Below are 9,134 nucleotides of genomic sequence, written 5' to 3' on the forward strand. Positions count from 1 at the left end.
CACAGGTACACCTGCAGTCAGGGCCAGCATGGCCACCGGGGCCACGCAGCTGCCCAGGGCTGCAGAATGTTGTGTAACACTTTCTGGTGCTGGTGACCGTGCCTTGCGAGGGGCCTGCATTTCATGTTTTGCCTAAAGCAACGAAATCGCGTAGCTGGTGCTGGTCACTGCGCTCAGGGGAGCTGCAGGATCTGCTCGCTCTGTCTCTAAGCAAAACCACTACGACATTTTAGGAATACAGCTCCTTAAACCACCTGTTCAGTCTGTTAACCACAGGTAATCTTGGTTCTTCACAGGGATTACTCAAAGACAATATGAAAAAACCAAAGGCAAATCTGTTACTGGTAATTTCCATCCTTTTTTTTTTTTTTTGTTATAGCACACAATTATTTTTGTGATAATCATAACCAGTTACACAATACAGAAAAGTTCTCATGGGATTGACTCTCCTTTCAGAAATGAACTGTAGAATATGCTTTGCATTTCCGATTATTTTGTTTCCTTATTGTCATTCTCATAAAATCAATCAAAATGATAACTGGGAATGTCTAGAAACAGCCAGAATTTAATCTGGAAGAATTATACACAAGTATATCAGCACTGGAAGTGTATCTGCTTAAAGGAGCTCTGTATCAGCACAGAGAATGCGATGTTCTGTGCTCGAACCAGTGTAGAAAGACAGCTTTTTGGAATACTGTTTGGAAACATACATATTATAACACTAAGTATAAATGTAGGCTACAAAATTTGGAATCAATTGAAAATACTTCCATTTTATGGTTTGATGATTGTAGATGTTTATATTGTGTTCATTAAATATTAGCCATAAACCCTAATCTACCCCAAAATTTTGCTAGTTCCAGGGCTTTGGGGAAATCCAGGTGTTAGGCCAACCTTCGAAGCTCAGACACATGACCAAATCTATCTATCTATCCATCCATCCATCCATCCATCCATCCATGCATAGGACAGCACAGACCAGTCCAGCGTTTCCAAATACAACCTTTTCATACATCCCTTTTCAACTGGTGTATGAAGAGCCTTTGTTACATGGGATATACACTCTTTTCTAGGGTGACAGAGAGATTGCTTCCCTTCTTTGAATCATTTTTTATTGAGCTGCAGGGACCACACCGAGGAGTCGAGGCATTGGCTCAACAAACAGGAGGCGGTATAGGTGAAATACTGCTTTCTATAGCATATAAGGTTCTTTCTACACTAAAGACACCCCTTCGACTGCCAATCCTGGTGCCTTTTTAGGCAGGCAGGTCCTCAACACCAGGCCTCAGTGCTCCTGTTTGCCTTTGGATCCTACAATTTTGGGATGTCCAGGACATTTGTGTGAAAAATTTGTCACCATCTCAGAAGAATAAAAAATAAATTTTGTAAAGCTTCCCCTAGAGCATTTTTTTCCAAACCACATGGGTGTTACCGAATAGTGTATCCCAATAAAAACAGTCGCACTTCTCAATACATGGCACGCAAATTTATCAAGAGGTTTCACTGCAACGTATTCTAGGTTTCTCCACAATGAAAGGCTGGACCAGATGATCTTGTGAGGTCCCTTCTAGCCTGGGCTATTCTACGATTCTATGACAAACCAACACAGTTTTACATTGGACTATATCATTTGAATATTTACTGCTTTATTGTACCATTCAAAATCAAATAATCAATATAATTTGGACTGTATTGTGGAAAGAATGAAACTGCTTGACTGACACATGATGGTGAACCAACTCTACTAGAAGCTCTGGCTCTTTTATTTGTCTTTCACTCAGAAAAAGGCAACAAAGTCTGGACTTGTTCTGAACAAAATCACAATACTGCAGGCTAAAACTTCTCAATCTAAAAACTTTCCTTCTCAATTTAAATTCATTTTAAATTGTTATGCTTTACAAACTTCCAAATGGGATTCTAATTGTTGACAGACATTTTACATTACATGTGTCTATCACTTTGATTTAATATGCATTTTCAATGAAATTTAAAAAAGGCCTCTAAGGTGGCAATTTAACAGCAAGACATGCTGTGAATTTTAGATATAAAAAATATCTCGTTTTCAAGGGGGTTTTTTGTACACGTGAAAATGGCCCTCTAGGAAAAAAAAATCAGAGAATGTCTGTATGGCAGAATTTTCAGAAACTAAATATCTCCAAGAATATTACCTACTGGTTTAGTCAATCACAGCCATCAGAGGCAAACCAGGTTTTACATTCATGCAGCATTTCAGTAGTGCACTTCAAAAGTACCAACCATGAAGGAAATAAAATGTATTTGGAAATCCTACGTCTGGTTTCTCACATCTTGTGACCTGATTTAATTTTCTTCTCCAGAAAACCCGCATTGAAATGTCTGTAAGTAATAGGGACTTCGTGTCAGCGTTGATAAGAGACATTGGAAAGGAATTCCAAATGTATTCTGAAAGATAAGAGCAAAGTGAGCTTTCCTGTGTCCCTCAAAGAGTGGAAACCAGACCTAGGAGAGCACAAACTGCAGAAGAGACCTGTTCTATATCAGCTCTGCTTTTCAAATCATCAGATCTGCAGTTAATGTGTAAACTATAGACATCGACAGCACAGTGGGAGCAACTCTGCATCTTTAACTTAGAATTTGTTAAACAAAATATTAGCTACTTCTGAATATTTGCATTTTCTTCATAACTTTCATACAAGCATCTTGGCTTTGGCTTATTCTATATAAATAGCTTTAGATCATCTTGTTCTAGTGGTCCTGCAGGGTGTCCCAAACCCTACACTTGATGGCAAGAATAAACATTCATTAAACTTCAAAGGCTGCCAAAAAGTCTAGTTATTTTGATTTAGAGGAATCATTTAAATTAATCCCTATGTTTGTGCAGAAAATATGTAATGTAATCCATTTCTCTGCCTCCAGCTTCAAGTCACTCACCATTGAAAAAACAATGCTTTACTAATGTCTTCTGTCTTGAAAAACTGGGGGGAAAAATGAAGATTCCATATATTTTTAAAGAATTCTGGTTTAATGACATTAAGAAACAAATATTACAACACACAACTGTGTACTTCTATCTCTGCATAACTGCTGTGAAAACTAATGCACACAATAACACAATAAAGTTCTTCAGTGGGAGTGGTAAAAAACAGATTTTATGTATATGTGTGTATATATATATATATTTAACAAAGGAGCCAATTACTTTTTTTTTTGTGAAGAGCTTTCTGCCTTGGCATCCCAACTCAGCTGAGTGCTGTTGTCCCACACAAAACTCACAGACACCTGTGTAAAACATCCTCCCTTTTTACTAAGCCACTCTTAAAGCTGGGGAGAAACTTTCAATAGCATGAAAAGCTTGGATTTTCATTCCCTTTTTATTTAAAATTAAGCCACTTTTTGTCTGAAGAGTGAAGGCACTTCGTCTTCATCTGAAGGTGCTGAGGAAAAAATACAAGGAGTGAGAACCTCCGCTCTTGTAAATCCCTGTAACGCCACTGAAGCCAACGGGATGATGTGTCCATTGGACCGGCTGAGATTGTGGCCTCATATTTGTGCTGAAATGTTGAGGCCGTATCTGTATCCCTGGGCTGGATAAATATTTGCTGAAAGCTGACTTAGGGTGCAGGGGTGGGTTGTTCAGCAGCAGATAGTGAGGACCCTTGTTTCTTCACCTTCCTGAAGGAAAACTTCCATTTTTGGGGGGTGGGAAATATGATCCTTCTAATGCTGTGCAGGGACTACACTGGGTGCAGTGAAACAGTAATTTTCATCTGGACTTTTGAACTTGCCCCTGTCTGACTGTACTCCCCTGATTCATGCGATGGACTGTACATGAATGACCAGGAATGTTTATAGAATGCATTAGTTTGACTCCAGCTCTCCAGCCAGAAAGTAATCAAAGTGAAGAGCCAAACTATTTCTGAAATTCCAGCTTCCCCAGCTAGAAACTGCATGCTCTGCCTCGCTAATCAGCATATTAATGTAAAATGTGCATGTTCTGTACTGGAGGACAATTAATAACAGCAGCGATTCTGAGCAGTCTACACATATTAACTATTCCACCTCCATACTGCTTCTGTGTTGGGGGCAAGTCTGATGGTACAGAGACAGAAAAAAGTGAAAATGCCTATCAGTAGCTGATTCATCTACAAGGTGTAGTGTTGTGGGTTTGTTTTCTTTGAATTTCTTTGCTAAATGTAATTCCAAGTTAGCATTTTATTTCACTTCTTTCAAAGCCAATTCATGTATTCATGGATATGTACTCAGGAGTCTTCTTATGTAAATATTTTTAGTAGGGTTATTGATAACTGGTGGCTCTGAAATCTTAGAAACTCTGGTTAATTTTCTCATCAACTATCCTAATTTAAGCATTCAGCAACATCAGAATTGTTCTCAGAATAATCTCACCCTGCAAAAAATCCATCAGCCTTTGTTAGATTTAACAAAAATTATTATGAAATAAAACAATGTTATTTAAGCATTTTCTTTGGGATATTCTGAACCTCAAAGTGGATGACTGGAATTTCCCTCAGAAAACCAACCTCCTAGTCTGAAAAGCAGCACGTCATGTAAAGCTGGAGATGTTTCAGAGCCAAATGGTTTGCTCCTGTAAATGGTTAGAGCTCCGCAGAGGGAAGATATGAAATAAGGCTCTGTTGATTTTCCAGCAGAGCATCTGAACCCCTTCCCCAGTCCGAGTCAGTTAAACCAGAATTAGAAGAAAAATAAACCCTGATCAGCACGGGAGCTCTTCATTTGATGCAAATTGGCATAACTCTGCAGAGTTATAACGGGACTCACCACGGAGAAGACCTGGGCCAGGGTATTTTAATGGTGATTTCATGTGGGTAGGTGAGAACCTGATCCTTCATCCTTATTCAGGCTGAAAATAAGGAATGCACGACAGAACTAGAGATCAGTCGAGAAACCGGTTTTTTGCAGGGAGGGAGGCTAAAGAGGCTCAGTTCTTCCAAAATTAGCAAGCGCCAACATGGTGCGTAGCTCAGGTCAAGTGACAAATGACCATGATGCTGCTCAACGCCTCCCATCTCCACCACAGCTGTGTCCAGCCCTTCTTGGCTCCTGTTTCCAGACCAAGCTTGCAAATCCAGAGAAGTGGTAAAAATGAATAACATCTGAATAAAATGGCTTGGCAAGGATATCTTGAACATTACCTAAAAATCAGAGGTTAACAAATAGTTAAATTTAGCTGTAGCTTCTCTTAAGTAGTTTAAGCATAAGTCAATATTTTTGTCTTTTGTTGTCTCAGGGTTTCTACAAGAGCACAGAGGATTTCATCAATGATCTTTCCACACTTGATAGCATTATGCCTTTGTACTATTATCCATCCATACCCTTATCTAATGTGTTATCAGCTGTATGAAAATAACTATCAGTCCCTTCACCCCAGAGCGAGCATCAATAGGGAGAATGGCAGCGGCTAGTTTGCACACTTGAAATGGTTTATTTGTTGCAATCCTGCGCACAAGATGTTTATCAGTAAGCACCAGACAGCCATGCAGAAGAAGGAGCCTTAATTCTGTCTGAGACAGCCTCTTATTGCTATTGATAGTTAGCATCAGTGTCCAGCCTGAGAAATGGAAGTGCTGCAGGCAACTTCAGTCAAGACACCCTATTGATCTACTGCTTCCTCTGCCTCCCCGGAGCTAGAGAAGAAAAATAAAAGAAGGAGGAAAAGCTTGCAGGATGAGGGGCAAGGCAGCAGTCTATGACTTGCCATCATTCAAAAGGGGTGTGGATGTGCATGGATATTCCTGATATTCGGTACCTCAGACAGCTGTAAATCACACGCACAGCCGTGATAAATATAAATGTCAATGTCTTGGAAATGTCCTTTATATAAGAGGTGTCACTAGAACTACATTTTTAGCATGAAACATTTTTGCTGCTTTTTATTTTTCATTGACTTATTGTGCTTCTGTTATATCCTGTCTAACACAATCAATCTAAAACATAATATCTGAGAGTCCTATTCATAAATAATACATATTTGGGTCATTTTCATTTGTATTCTACAATGAAGATTTACAAGCCAGAAACAAAACAAGAAACAATGTGTGGAATGCTCTTATTCAGTGGATAAGAATATATTACTGTGATCAATTAATCTGCTTTTCTCTGCATTAGGTGGACATCTTTATGGTACATCCATAAGGGTTTATAACTTAGGAGAGAACGAATCAGCTCTAAGGCTCTAACATAAAATGCCTGTACTCAGAAAAGAGAAACTTTTCCAAAGTTTTCTTTTTCCAACGGGAAATGGGTTAATTTTGGCAAACTCAACCACAGCAATACCCCTTCTATCAACATAGTATTGTCACTCTGCCCTATATACTACCTCTCAAATTAAATGAAACAAATAATTGGCTACATTATACCATAGCTAAAAAACAAAGTAATAATTCTGGGGATTTCCACAGTGCTATTCATCCAAAGATTGTCACATTCTGCTACAAACTGCAAATTCATTCCACAGGAGGACAAACTGACACAAAGAGTGGTCCCAGCTCAATTTTTTTCAGCCAAAAATTAGCACACAAAATTAAATTAAAAAACAAAACAAAACAAAACAAAACTGTGTGCATATAAATTGCAGAAGCAAGTTATAATGAGAAAGAAAGACTTCAATTGGTATTAATATACCAATATCTTAATAAGAAACTACAGTCAGCTGTACAGTCACCAGTAGAGCTGCTATTCTGACGATGGGCTCTGTCAGCGGGGCTGCAGTAATAGACAGGATATTTATACTTTTCGCCTGCACAGAAGGAGCAAAAGTGAGGGCTTGGTGAGTAAAAACCAGTCAGTGTTGCTTTAGGAAGGAAAGTCAGAATATGCAAGAACTTAGCAGGAGATCTAAGCTGGTGAGGAAAGTCAGGGTGGCTGCAGGGGCTGAGGGGAGCAGGTTCTGCCGCACTCAGTGCTCTGCACCGTGGTCCTCCAAGTGGGTTCTTGTTTTAGTTTTTCACCTCTAGAAATTTGCTACAAGTGCATCTCAGATAAAAAGCGAAACGAGTTTTGCAACTATGGCAAAAAAAGCAATTTTACATTTCATAGGCCTTTTAAAGCCCTTTTCAATAGAAAATAAGGGGGGTGGGGGGAGAAAGGCTACATTTCCATTCCCGATTTTATAGTTTGACGTTGCAGATGTTTCTGGGTCAGAGGTGAACATGTCTTTAGGTGTCAAAAGATGCAATAACCCGAGTCCAAGAAGGCAAAATCCCCAGCCCCATCTCAGGAGCTCACTGACAGCAACGTGATCCAGGTGTCTCACACCCCTCAGGCCTGGTAGTCATTTCAATATTTCCCATGCTCATGTAAATGACTTGATGTGTGTTCATCCAACGCGGGAAAATCCCCCAGACTTGTGTGCCATCTGGTTGTGGGTAAAAAGCCTGCTTTGCTGACAATGTAGTGCGAAATCAGAAAACAGAATGGAAACAAGAACGTGTTTGTTTTGTTCTGATCTGGTTTTATAAATCTGAGGCTTAATATCATATCAAAAACCCAACAAAGTTCAAAGGTACACTCTGTTTGGACAGTGTTGTCCTTTTCAGATGTATGAATATTACCTGAGTGCCATGGAGCTCTTAAATCTGCACCATGTGGCTGCAACGTAGTGAAACCCCGAGCACACCCGGGATTCCACAGGACACAGTGAGGGTGCAGAGGCCACATCTGGGGCAGCTGGATGGCTGTGCTGGTGCCCTGGACCAGGAGCCCTTGGGAAGTAGTAGCTGACAGTATTTCACCGCTTCTGGTTGGCCTCAAGGGAGAAACTTAAGCTAAAGCAACAACTAAAAGGCTCGTTTAGAAAAGGCGTCACCTTATTTTGTTTCAAACCCAGTACTGCATTTGCTTTTCTGTGAGAATTGAAGCCAAGTTTAATTTGATTAATATGGTAGATGCCACTCAAAGTGTCCATCTTTATTATATTTGGTCTGTTTCAGACAAGACCATCGGACAAAGGCAGTTATGTCTGAGGTCCTGGAAGCAGCTATGATGGCAGAAGAAAGATTGTGGTCATGATGATTTTCAGCATCAGCTGACAGACATCAACCACTTATCAGAGGAGGAATTTGACACCTTTCTTGTCCTTAAACTTGTGAAACTTGTGCTTATACTTTTCTACAGGGAACTGATAACAAGGCCTGGGAAATTTGTGACTGAATATGAGTCAGATGTTGTCAAAAGATGATGGCAAAGACTGATTCAAAAGCGTATTTTCATTATATCCCATTGGGGAATGAGATCTTGTCTTGGGTGAAAGAAGAGTTAACACAGTGGGTAGAGGAGAAAAACATCAGAAGAAAACAAATTGACAAAGCTAATAAAATCCAGACATATGCAATCTAAAATCTCAAATGGGATTCAAGGTAAGCTGAAAGGACACCACAGCATCAAATGTGGTTAAGCCATCCAGCACAACCTACAGACGACGGAACAAAATCACCAGGTGCTCAGCAAGGTAGGTCAGTGTATCACCTTTGAGACAGGCTCTACTGCTTCACGCAGGCTTAACCCTGTCCCTAATGGCCTAAAATAGGTATTTTAACCTTGCCATCAGCATTGTACTGGGGTATAAAAGTTGAGAAGAAAGAGTTTGAAAATGCCTATGATCAGTTAATTGGGAAAACAACCAGTTCCCCACAGTATAATCTGCCCTGTTTGCCAAAAGAGAGAAGTTTTATATGTTTCCATCAGAAAAGTGTAACTCCTCCAATAATATGGCTGAGACATTTACTTTGAAAATGAGGAATCTTATTTCCGAGGTCAATCTGAGGTTTCCTGGGTTCAGACTAAAATACTTTGTGGGGCCAAAGAAATATTTACGGGGTTCTAGGGAGCAGGGAGTGGATGTGTAGTTTGAACATATTTCAAGTCAGCCTGGGAGGTCTTGTTATATATTTGTGTCTCCTCAAACAACCCTTTTTTTTTATTCCTCCTGAGAAATTGGAAGTGAAGAAAATGATGATATTTTTGCCAGCATGTTTCAATTGGGTCATTTCCCGAACTGGACCAGAGAACCTGCACTATTGGCACCTTTTTTCCAGAACGTATTTCTTTCCACTGTATCACAGGAAACTATACAGTCAAATTTTGCCCAAGGGCTGCCGTTCCTTCTGTGTTAAACCAGA

The sequence above is a fragment of the Patagioenas fasciata genome, chromosome 13 (genome assembly GCF_037038585.1).
Source record: "Patagioenas fasciata isolate bPatFas1 chromosome 13, bPatFas1.hap1, whole genome shotgun sequence".
Lineage (NCBI taxonomy): Eukaryota > Metazoa > Chordata > Aves > Columbiformes > Columbidae > Patagioenas > Patagioenas fasciata.